Source organism: Schistocerca americana, chromosome 6 (assembly GCF_021461395.2).
Source record: "Schistocerca americana isolate TAMUIC-IGC-003095 chromosome 6, iqSchAmer2.1, whole genome shotgun sequence".
Taxonomy (NCBI): domain Eukaryota; kingdom Metazoa; phylum Arthropoda; class Insecta; order Orthoptera; family Acrididae; genus Schistocerca; species Schistocerca americana.
Genome location: NC_060124.1, coordinates 193,355,698 through 193,368,933, shown reverse-complemented (window position 1 = coordinate 193,368,933; position 13,236 = coordinate 193,355,698). Strand labels below are relative to the sequence as shown.

At 43.3% G+C, this 13,236-nt stretch overlaps 1 protein-coding gene across 1 annotated transcript in view; it reads right to left on the bottom strand.

Moving 5' to 3' along the window:
• LOC124620046 (dipeptidase 1-like) overlaps window positions 1-13,236 on the bottom strand; it is a 632,482-nt gene that overhangs the window by 444,373 nt on the left and 174,873 nt on the right. The gene's annotated exons all lie outside the window — the stretch shown is intronic.

Genomic DNA, 13,236 nt, shown 5'->3' with positions numbered 1-13,236 from the left:
GGGACTGATGCCAAGGAATAGCTCGCGAGCCGACTTCTTAGCTAGCGCTACTTAACCAGAAAGAGTTTGTGTGGGACTGGTATCCTTCCCTCAGAAAACGAGTTAAGAATCGTTCAGCATCCTCCAACGTACATCCATCGTAACGACAGAGCGCTAGATTTACGCAATTCCTGTTCATACAGCGACATTCATGTACGTTTGTATCTGTTTACCATCTGCAAGATAAATAAGAATTGGAAGGGTTCGAGGAGGGAGGAGACGTATTGATATTAGTGTTCTAAGCACGGTAACACACACTTTATGGTGGTTTGCGAAGTACAGATGTAGATGTTGTTTCAACCAGATTAAAACCCTTTGAAACCACTCGGAAATGCACCAAACGTCATGGAGACAATATACGCACTTTGTGTGTGTACCTCTAGGGAAAAAAAATGAGTATCTTATTTCCAGTAATACGCACGATCTGTATCACACTCAGTCGTAGCTGTTCTTTACGACTAGCGGTGACTGAACACGCTGTTGGATGGGAGGTGCTGAAATAGCTAATTTGTTGCTTGGTAATACTATTTCCCACGAAATTACTGAAATGGCTCTGAGCACTATGGGACTTAACATCTGAGGTCATCAGTCCCCCAGAACTTGAACTACTTAAACCTAACTAACCTAAGGACATCACACACAACCATGCCCGAGGCAGGATTCGAACCTGTGGCCGTAGCAGTCACGAAATTACTGAGCTACGGTTGCAGCTGATATTCTTTGATGAGGCTGTGTCGAGTCACGTTCTGTGGGAAATTACCTGGGGATGGGGAGTGAGAGCGGTCAATACCAGCATGACGTTAAGTATTTACTGAGGGCTGATTCACCCCTTTGTGGGTTACGAATGTATCTGAATCGAATCTGCAAATTCGACCACACTATTAAAGTTGCACAGAATAAATATTAATGGTTTACCCGGTGCACGATGCACGGTACGAGTTGCGGTTGCCTATCCGGTAGCTACCAGAAGCAACAAAAATTTGACTATAAATATTTCTTGTAGTTATTCACCGCGTTTAAAAATTCAGAATGCTGTAATAATTTACTCGTTAAGAGGTATAACACACCAAGAGAAATATTAGTCAGAAACTCTGTTAATAATCATCTCGAAACAGTGTAACTCACGATACGCAAGTTACAATCACAATATTCAGTCACTATTTGAGAATGAGGGCACTTAGCGACTTTCAACTAACTTTACAACTTTACACTTAATTCGAAACCTTCACGATCCTTTCTCTCGCTGACACTGACAAAATCATTAAAGGGAAAAGTTTATCACTTACTGCATTTTAGCTATTCATGCAGTGAAACATCAGCATCAGACACGACGTTTTGATGTATTACTTCTTTACCACCAACTCTACTCCCAACGTACTATCCAGACGGTATCCATCTGCAAAATTATAACACTGTACGACACATAACTCAGAGGTATGACATCATGGACAATGAGATGCGTGAAAAACTGCCTTGTACTTAAAGCGGAGTGCAATTTACCCGTACCATACTCATTGAGTGTTTAGTGAACGCCGGCCGAAGTGGCTGTGCGGTTAAAGGCGCTGCAGTCTGGAACCGCAAGACCGCTACGGTCGCAGGTTCGAATCCTGCCTCGGGCGTGGATGTTTGTGATGTCTTTAGGTTAGTTAGGTTTAACTAGTTCTAAGTTCTAGGGGACTAATGACCTCAGCAGTTGAGTCCCATAGTGCTCAGAGCCATTTTGTTTAGTGAACACATAATCACAAACCTTTTCCAACCTCTTTCTGGTTAACATGCTTAGCGTCAAATATCTGACATGTTAATTCATTTTCAAATTACTCAGACGTTTGCAATTGGGAGTTCGATTTTCTGTAAGGAATCAGGTAGGTTGGGGGGGGGGGGGGGGGGGGGTTGTTACTGGTATTGTGTAAAGCAGTACAGATCTATATCTTCGCAATGTGTTATCCGCCGGTAAAGGCCCTATGATAAGGCCGGGAAAGGAATCACTTTACCTCCGACCGTGTTACGTTGCAGTGAAGTTCAAAATGAAACACAACCAATTTACGCCATCATTTGCTAGGGAGAGTATAGGAACGATTAATGTGGACTTATTTTGGAATCAACTGCAGCTGATTTTAAGTGACCACAATGTGTTACTTCAGTAACAGGGTACAGATTGTTAGCTCTGATGACGACTCATTAAAGGCGACACCGGTTACCTGTGACATACATACTAACAAGATTAGGAAATATGTCGATAAAAGAGCATACAAAGGAAAAACGGAATGGGTGTGTGCGTGTGTCTGAGATAGAGAGAGAGAGAGAGAGAGAGAATAACACCGAAAATATCGGTTGCAATTCCATTTACTCGGACTTCTCGTCTCTCATTCCATTCCCCTTCACTCTCTCCCATGTGGACACCTGCTGTTGCCACATCCCTGGAGAGAGCTGTCTGTCACACAGTAGTTTGGAGGATGTACACAATAGCCTTCATGCACAATAGAACCCTGTGACCTGTCAGGTAGTGAGCCCCTTGGTGCTGTTCCAGCCGATCGTCACTCTGAAGCAGGTACTAGTGGCTACGTGCGTACGACTGCAGCTAACCTGCCCTCGGCCGGATGAATCTACAGTTTGACAGCATTTTGTATATTATTTTGCTCAGCAGGAAAATTTTTCTACGACATAGTATTCACGTTGTCTGCACATAGCTATTTGCTATTCACATGCAGCAAAAACTGCCCCCGACGGTCCACAGACCTAATAAAGAGAGTCGCTGATTGTTAAATTTTATTGTTTTGGAACTCCTTGAACAGAATGGTAACAAGTTTCACGTACATGTTCATCCTTTCTTTTAGTATCACCGATCTTTTCTATGCTTTCTTTGCACAAATAACAGTTACACATGTTCACTTAAGGCAGGAAGTGCCTATAAAGGGTGAGAAACTAAGACAGGCCCCACCAAACATATTCAGGATGAATAAATATATCGTGGTGCAGTTTTCGCCAAGTTAAAGCGGACAGTATGGCAAATTTCCTGGCGTTTGCATGTAACTTTATCATATGTAGCGGCCAAATTACGACAACGACTATGTCTTTTTTCTAATGAAACTATTTACATTTTTCTGTGGCGTTTGAGAGGAGCTTATAGGAGAACTTCAGCGACATAACATGTACGGGACTTGTTCTAATAATATCAGGTTAACAGATCCGCAAGCAACTATCCCACCGTTAGAACGAGAGCTTACAGCCGTTGCCCTCTTATACCAAATGCAAGGAAACACGTATCTCATCAGTGATTGTTGTGTTTACCTGTGTGCCGGAAGCCCATCTGTCTGTGTTCTGCGGTTGTAGTAATCAGATAACTTGCTCACAAAGCTGTTGAGACAGTCAGAATGCATACGGCAGCCGAAAAAGTGAACACTGTCTGTAGGGAATGTCACAAAAATATTAGAGCAGCTGTGCTATTGTATGTTGAAGAGTATCCAGATGGTCCTAAGCACCCACGTTCTATCATTTTAAACATTATAAACATAGTTGTGGTAACTGGAATGCGGAGAATAAAATACACTAACGAAAAATAAAAGCAGCTCATGAAACAAATGAACTAACATTTTGTCAGTGTAACACACCCTCATATGTCAGTAAGAGGCATTTCGAAAGTACAAGACTGATTAATTAAACGAGTGTTCCTCGAACAATACATTCCATCGCATTTCGTCCTCTACTTATTTTGCTGAATCTACAGCTTCATGGCAATGACTTTCGAAATTAGTTACAGTTCTCACAATGTTATCTACCAATAGTTTACAGTGTTGCGGCATATCGGTTCAAAATTTACTTTGGAGTGAACACATAGCGCGTAGAAGGACGATGACACAGTTGTAGATCTAATTCAAAAGCCAAGATCGCTTAAATAATGTTTACTGGATTACCGGTTTCAACATACTAAGTGTGCCATCATCGGATCTGAATGTAGATTAACATTTGTAAACCATTAGGACATAACGTTACATGAGGCAGAGCAGCTAATATAAAATCATTGTCACAAAAAATAAAAAGCAACTGCCTTCATATTCACTCTTTTCCATAAGACATGTAAAACCGCAGCCACAAGTTAAAGCTATTTGGTACATGGCCGCTGTTCCTGATCTATCGATGTTTGATGTATGTTTTTGAAGTCCCACTTCATTAATTCCTGTTTTAGTGATGGGGTTTTAAATGCTCTGAATTATCTCGAGTTCCTAAGTTATTGGAAGGCATCACACTGGATATAAGGCAATAAGTGTGTTGCCAACATGGTGGACGTCGCTCCCTTTCCGCACACGTAATGAGATAAAGTCTTCAGTGAACATTTGGAGAGCATTGGAACGGTCGTTCAGTAAAGACAAAATGGACAGCACACTCACCAAACTAAACATTTCTATCCTGTTATTTGTGGTGAAATCAAAACAAGTGTGCTATTAGGAAACACGGACGAACTCCGAAAGCATTAAATCCCATACAAGCCTGGCTTGTGCTGCCGCTAACTTTGAAATTCAAACTGCAGAATTGTTTCTCCACAACCCAAGATCAACACTTTGAGTACATGGTATAACAGCTGAAATAATAAACACACTGAGTTACATGCTACCATAAATTTGGTGTAATAGGACAGACATTTGTAAAATCTCTTCTCCCGAGGGTTGGACATTTGTTGGCGACACAGTTACGTTGACGCTATTTGATCACGTTCCATACACGTTACGTCGTTGAAATTCTCTTAGTAGCTTCTATCAAAATCCGCTGAAAAATTTCCACTGAGGTGACAGAAGTCCACATATACAGATGTCGGTAGTATCGCATACACAGGGTACAAGAGGGTAGTGCATTCGTGGAGCTGTCATTTTTACACAGTTGACTAATGTGAAAGGGTTTCCGACGTTATTATGGCCGCACGAAATGGAAACATAGCTGGAGCTAGATGCATGGGACATTCCATTTCTGAAATAGATGGCGAATTTAGTGTCCCGAGATCCACAGTGTCAAGAGTGTGCCGAGAATACCAGATCTGAGACATTACCTGTGACCACTGAAAAAGCAGTGGACGATGGCCTTCACGTAACGACCGAGAGCAACAGCGTTTGCTGAGAGTTGTCAGTACTAAGAGACCAGCAACATTGCATGAAACAACTGCAGAAATCAATGTGGGAAGTGTAACGAACATTTCTGTTAGGACAGTGATGCGGAATTCGGCGTTAATGAGCAGACGACCGATTCTAGTGCCTTTGCCAATAGCACGACACTGCTTGCAGCGCCTCTCCTGGGCTCGGAATCATGTAGGTTGTACCCTAGACGAATGGTAAACCGTGGCATCGTCAGATATCTGATACAATTTGATAAGACCTGATGGTAGGTTTCGAGTGTGTCGCAGGCCCTGCGAAGCCTTGGACCCAAATTGTCAACAAAGTACTGTGCAAGGCGGTGGTGGCTCCATAATGTTGTATGCTGTGTTTCCATGGACTAGACTGGGTACTCAGGTCCAACTGATCCGATCATAGACTGGAAATAGTTATGTTCGTTCGGCTACTTGGAGACGTTGCAGCCGTTCATGGACTTCGTGTACCAAAACAACGATGGAATTTTTATGTATGACAATGCACCATGTCACCAGGTCACAGCTGTTGGTGATTGGTTTGAAGAACTTTCTGGACAATTCGAGCGAATAATTTCGCCACCCAGATCGCCCTACAGAATCCCATTGAAAGCTTATGGGAGAAAATCAAGAGGATAGTTCGTGCACAAAATCCTGCACCGGCAACATTTTTGCAATTACTGACCGCTACAAAGGCAGCATGCCTCTGTTTTTGCAAGGGAGTTTCAATCACTTGTTGAGTCCATGCCACATCTAGTTGCTGCACTACCCCCACGAAAGAATGTCCGACACAATATTAGGAGGTATACCATTACTTTTGTCGCCTTAGTGTGCATAATCCAATAGAAAGAATGTAGGTGAACAATTCTCCGGCTACGGAGGATTAAAATTACTCGCGAACGTCAGGAAATTCGCCATATTGTCCGCTATAACTTGTCCAAAACCGCACTTCGATACATTTATTTGTTCTGGATACATGTGGGATGGCATGTCTTAGCTGTTTCACTATTTGTATGAAATAGTGAACATTGTTTCGTCTAATTAGTGAATGTTCATTTACAGAGCACATTTAACATGTAATTCTCTGCAGTGTAACTTAGGAATCACAATGGTGTTGCTTTTACTACATCGTAATATCACAAAATGTCGCTACCACCGTCAGCACTACAAGAAATAAGACGAATTGTTGAATAAACGCTGACTATAATTTCACATTCATTGCAGCTACACACATTCATGTTGGTCCTGCAAGTTTCGAATGACATCTACCTATCACACATTAGGTAGTCGCCATCTTTTCTTATTCCTTAAAATACAGTCATGCTCCACAAATTTTTAACTACACTTATCCTCCTATCTCAATATTATCATCATTGTCCTTCATTATGTGGGTCCCACCAGTCTGTTTTCCAGTGCCGGGGTTAGAGACGACGGGTCGCTGGGTCAAAGAAGACCTTCGGCTTCCTACTCCCTCCCCCCCACCACTCAATTCTAAGTTGTTTGCGACTTTCAACGACTTTAGTTTCCAAATCATCTTATTGTCGTACAAAATTAAGCATTTATATTAGATTAAATGAAAACAATGTTAGAATTAAGTAAAAGAAAAAAAACAGGACTCCGCACTTAAGTGTTATCTTTTTGCCTCAGGTACTTCTCTAATGTGAATACCAAACCAGCAGCAGAGCAAAGGAAGCTCGCTTTACGTGGCGTCCCACTCTGAACGGAAAAGAAGTACTTTTTGGGAAAGGCACTAACCACTTTCATCTTAAACAACAAACGAACAAATGAGAGCGATGTGGTTTATTCACAGAAAGAAAACAAGTGAGGTAAATACTTTAACCTAGGAAGATAGAATTACAGCCAAACACCTTGCCTTCGTTAATGCGTCTCCAGCTGTGGTTTCATAGATCGATCCATCCCACGGAGTTGGCAACGGAATTCCAAGTTTCCTTTTGACGCCGACAGTGGTCGTGTGGGATGCAATGGACTGAATTGAGCATTTGCTCAGGCGACTTTGAACTACGAGCGCCCTATGTGGCCGCGATGCAGGACCGCCGGCTTCAGCCACACAGCCGCATTCACACTCGGAGTTACGAGGACTAAACGGAAAGTAAGAAACGATAGGTCGCGAAATGGAAAAGCACGGTGAAAATCAAAACTATTTTATTTGCAACAGTTAGCTACAATTTCCAGCTACTTATCTCTATAGTCGCCGATCCGTCTTAGACTTTTGTCATAGCGTTGCACCAAATTTTCAATACACTTGTTATAGAAGGCAGCCACCAGTGTTTTCCGCCAATTCTCTACGCTGGTCTACAGCTCGTTGTCTGTGCCAAAGTGATGTCTTCATAGCCAGCGGTACATGTGAGCAGAGATGAAACACTGTACTGTGGATAATCAAACATATCCAACTGAAAACGATGAAGAAGCATCTTCATTGCCCCTGCAGAATGCGGCTGAGAATTTTCTTGAAGAAGAAAACGCACGACAGATATGTAATGTTGGCTGTATAGCTTCAGGCGAAATGTCTCATCAGGCCCTCGCACTTAGCGGGAGTCACTATTGTTCGAGGTATCTTGTTCTAGGTATACAGAGACATTGCCTAACACACCTGTGCAATACTTCATCGGATTTTCACTGTGGTTTTCATATCGCGACCCATCTTTTGTTACTTTCCGAATAACCCTCCTACTTCGCTACCTGACACTACGCAGCTGCCGCTTAGTCGCGGCTCAGACACCATCGTTTATGCTTTAGTTCATAGAGCGTCACTCTTGTTCTCTTCTATTAGTTGGACTCTGTTCCTTGCTGCATTATTTGTAATGAGTCTTCGTATGCATGAGAAATCTACAGATGTGTAAAGCTTTTATTTATTGTGTTTGTTAGTTCGTTCATCGTTTGTGCTCCTGTCCAGCTTTCCTGCTACGACAGTTGCCGCACAGCTCTGTACCCCATCACTCCTTATCATTGTGTACGAAGTCGTACACAGCATTAGCGTCAGAACCGACAGCAAAGTCGTTTCCACATCTAACCCTAAACGTCTTTGTAGCTACAAGTTCATACAAGTGGACACTTTTACTGAACGCTAACATTTCGTCTTCGCGGCTAATGTTATTACTACAGATCAAGCGTTCAAATTTTAAATTTTGATGTGTGAACGGGAATGGCATCTCTCACTTTTTCATTCTGTTTTGTCCATCACTTAGCTTCCTTACACCACTTATCGTGCTCGATAGGCTATATTTACAAAATACGAGTCACTGGCACACGCTACGATGACAACTGACAACAGGGCTGTGTAACAAGACGTCAGGTCTTAAAGCAGCCAATGACATCACCTCAACTGCGGAAACATGCCATTGGATCTGAAAACGTACGGTGTTACTAGTCTGGACGACTTCGCTATTGCATATGGAAACTTCGCTTTCCATCCTTTGGATATTCTGGTTATCTACCTTGTTCGGTTACGGCATGAATGCAGAGAATTACGGTCTACACCACTCAATACAATAAAGGGTAACATTTTCGAAAGTTCTTAACTGTCTAGTTTTCCGACACAGAAGTTCAAAAATTATCTCCAAAGTGCCTATAGCGTTCCTCAGCGAACGTGCAAAAGCGCGGCGCCCTGCTACGCCAAACACGGACTGGGTGGCTCTTCAGAAATTCATGTGACGTGGAAGATGGATTAGTGATGTTACATTGGCGCCAAATTTCCCCACAACTCTGTCCAACACCACAGTGGAAGTGTCACATGAAGGAAAGGTCATCACACCCTCTGTTACCTACATACAATTCCTTCCCTTGACGCCTCCACGATTTAGGTCACAACCGCGACGTCCATTAATAAAATCACGTGATTGCCTTATGGATGGACGAGGAAAACATTTCAGACACACTGCAGCTCCAGAATCGAAACGAAAAGTCCTTAGGGTGGCAAAAAGGGCGTCAATGGAACCACCCTTTCCCTCAGGGGCGTTGATTCCCAGATATTTATTGGTCGGAAACAACAGTTTGCAATACGATGAGCAGCAAGACGATTTTCTTGACAATTTTTGACGCTGCTTGCACCCCTGGAAGATTCAATCGTTCTCTAAGGAGACCGTGGACCTAAAATTCCCTGAACGTAATCGTATCCCATCAGAGATAGCGTTATCACAATTTTTGCTCTGATGTATTGGGTGCAGCATTAGAGACCGATCGAAAATATTCGACGAAATATGAGCGTCAGCAGTGTCAATGGCGCCGCGCGGAGTGGCCGCGCGTTTTGATGTGCCATGTCAAGGATTGCGCGGTCCTGCCACCGGAGGTTGGAGCCCTCCCTCTGGCATGGGTGTGTGTGTTGTTCTTAGCATAATTTAGTTTAAGTAGTGTGTAAGTCTAGCGACCGATGACCTCTGCAGTTTGGTCCTTTAGGGATACACACACTTTTGATTTTTTTTAGTGTCAATGGCTGTCGATGTCCTGTTGCTCGTCGCACTGCGAACGGTCCTTCTGCGCCGCAAAATATGTGGGAATCAGAAGCCCAGGTGAAGAGGTGGTTCCATTGACGTCCATTATGGCATTTTCTGAGGTCTTTTGAGCGGCAGTGTGTGTAAAACGTTTGCTTAAGCCACCCATATCCACACTGCCGGAGCCGGTGCCTTGGTGAAGATTCCTGCGGATGCCACAAGCAGCGCTTTGAACGCTGCCATCAATAGGATGACCTGTGCAATGAAGAATATCCAGGCTACCAGGACGGTAATACAAGTAGCAGGGACCAGGGCACCAGCCTTCCTGTTCGAGATTAGGTCTGTGCTGCTAGTTGGTGACGATCGTTATACCAGCAAACATTCATTCTACATAGACGCGGACCCTTGTCAGGCCTCTGCTTATAGTTGGCCATGCCTGCCACCCGTTGCTAACAGTGTAGCGATTCGTAGGCAACAAGTTGATTCAAATACATATATTTAAATTGTACTTGTGTCATTTAATCAGTTATCTGTGTGGATACTAGTCTACTTTCTTAATTTCTTGCGTGTTGCGAGATAAGCAAGCACAGTCTTTAATGTTAAAAGCAGTATTAATGCTTGTGTTGGTCCCCATGTCATACAGGCTTTGGAATGTTTATTTTGCTTGTATCAGGTGAGTTTCAGGTGGACCGTTAGCGAGGTGTCCGCCTTCTATTGCTGCTCCAGATAAGGCGAGTACACCGTTTTTCCGAATCATATTCACGAACTTCAAACAAGAACGACTTAATTTCAGTTATCTGTGTGAATAGTCACTTTCTTCGTTTTTTGTATGCGTGAATGCTTACCAGGTACAGTCTAGCTTTCTATTAAGTGTGTGGTATACAGTTTTAACATATTTAATATGGATAGCGACTGTAATTAATATTTGCAGATGTAGTCTGCCTTGGTGACCCTTTGTTCAAAGCTCCAGAGTGGTGTTGGCTTCTGTCATGCAGCTTGAGAGGGGATGGCCAGCACATCAGTTGTGTCCCCCAATCGCTCCACTACTGTAGCCATCGTGGGTAATGTCCGAGCTAAAATTGACCCCTCTCCTGTGGCAGAGTGAGAGATAGCTCCAAGGACAGGCAGGTAGTGAAAGACTTACCGGGGGCCAATCGGAGAGCTATCCTGGTTTAAGTGACGAAAAGGTTTTGGACGCTATCTGTGGCTGACGAAGTCTCTGAGCCAGGTGAAGTCACTCGCCCTGTTCCAGAGGAAGCTCCACAACCCACAAGGTCTGGGAATTCGCAAATGGTGAATTTACTGTAGTTGGGAGCTTTAACGTTAGGTGCGTAATGGGGTCCCTTAGGGATATGGCCGCCAAGGAGGGAAAGAAATTCAAAGTGCACTATGTGTGCATACCAGGAGCATTCATTGCAGATGCGGAAAGGGTGCAGCCAATGGCAGGTGGTGGCTCATATTGGAACTAACGATGTGTGTCACTTTGTATCGCTAGATAATCTCTCTGGTTTTGTTCGGCTAACTGAAGTAGTAAAGACTGCCAATCGTGCCGTCAAGATGAAGGCGGAGCTCGCCATCTGCAGCATCGTCGACTACAGGCTGTGGTCCTTCCGTGTAGAACCGAGTGGAGGGTCTGAATTATAGGCTCGGACGGTTCTGCTACCGTGTTAGCTGCAGACTCCTCAACTTGCGCCAAAGGTTTGTGGCTTTTCGGGTTCTGCTTAATAGAGTAGGGGTCAACTACACACAGGAAGCGGCTACACGGGTAATGGGGGCTGTGTGGAGGATACTGGGTGGTTTTTTAGATTAAAGGATCTCAGGAAACTACAGAAATTGTGTCAGACTAAAAAGGGAGGCACCAACACTCGAAAAGAGACCTAGAAAGAATCAGTATTGCAGTCAATTGCTGTATCTGTGTTGGAAAAGAACCAGAGCTCCAAGTACTAATAAAAAGTACTGACGCTCAGCTCATTATATGTTTGGAAAGCAGGTTAAAGGCTCAAATAACTTCAGTCGAAATTTTCATAAAGGAATTACCTGGGTTCAGAAAGGATAGATTAAATACAGTTGGTGGTGGAGTGTTTGTTGCCGTCAGGAAGTATGGTGCGTCCGCAAAGTCTCTCCGCAGCTGCGAGCTCCGTGCGTTTAGCCTTGCGGGGCACGTAAGGTTGGCAATACGTTCATGCTGCTGTATGTAAGTTAGCGGTCGGGATTCAATGCTATTAGCTGCAGTTATATTAGGAGATGGATTCAACATTACTACTATTAAAACAATGAATTTAATTGATTTCATTTATTACAGTTCAAAACACTGTGCTCACCAATAGCACAGTGATGGGAATATTTTCCACTTTCTTGAAGGCATAGTTAAACACGTTTACATTTATTTGCGAACACCTTTAGCAATATTTTACGTTTAAATGAATGCAGGTAATCAATTATCGTTGTCCATTTTCCACTTTCTTGAAGGCATTGTTAAACACGTTTACATTTATTTGCGAAGACCTTTAGCAATATTTTACGTTTAAATGAACGCAGGTAACCAATTGTCGTTGATTTTAGTTCATCTATTTGCGTTATATTGATACACAAATGTTTTAGCTGCACCCCAAAGGAAATGGTCGGGCGGAGAGGGATCCGCGGTGCCCACAGACCTACGTTAAGTAGCCTGTCTCCAAAAATTTCGTTTAAAAGCCATAGGGATGCCGTATGAGCAGTAACGTTATCTTGTAAAATAAATTATTGGTCTCATTTTCACTCAGAAGGGCAAAAATGGATAAATTATCTGGGAACAATGGACATCGGATGTGACGGTAGTATCGAGAAGATCGGCCCTATAATTCGCGTTCGCGTTATGGCAACCCACAATTTTGGGAATTAATGTAGGCAGATAGGAGAAACCAAGCATCATCAGTGGAAAATGCTCTATCCAAACTCCAAGTGCATGTGGATTATGAATGGTTCAAATGGCTCTGAGCACTATGGGACTTAACACCTGAGGTCATCAGTCCCCTAGAACTTAGAATTACTTAAACCTAACTAACCTAAGGACACCACACACATCCATGGCCGAGGCAGGATTCGAACCTGCGACCGTAACCTGTCGCGCGGTTCCAGACTTAAGTGCCTAGAACCGCTCGGCCACACCGGCCGGCTTTAAGGAATCCTCAGGAAAAATAGTCCATTGAAAGAGGAAGCAGCTTACAAACTGTTATGATGAGATTCGGTGACCGTTATGTTCCGAGGTGCCAAATGTTATGTCCTTGTTGCTTATGATAAATGTGTGGAAGGTTGTCAAAGGGATCTGTCACCGTAGAAATCTGGACAAGCAAGCATCCACATCTAAATCTACGTCTGAATCTACATTTACATGATTACTCTGCGGTTCACAACTAAGTGCCTGGCAGAGCGTTTACCGAACCAACTTCAAGATATAACGCTGTTGTTCCACTCTCCAACAGCGAGCGGGAAAAACTAACGCTTGTGTCTTTCTGTGGGAGTACTGATTTTCTCTTTTTTTATGATGATCGTTCCTCCCTAGGTAACTGGGTCCCGACAAAATATTTTCACACTCTGAGCAGAAAGTTGCTGATTGGAATTTCTTGAGAATCTACTGCCACAAAAAGAAAGGCCATTGTT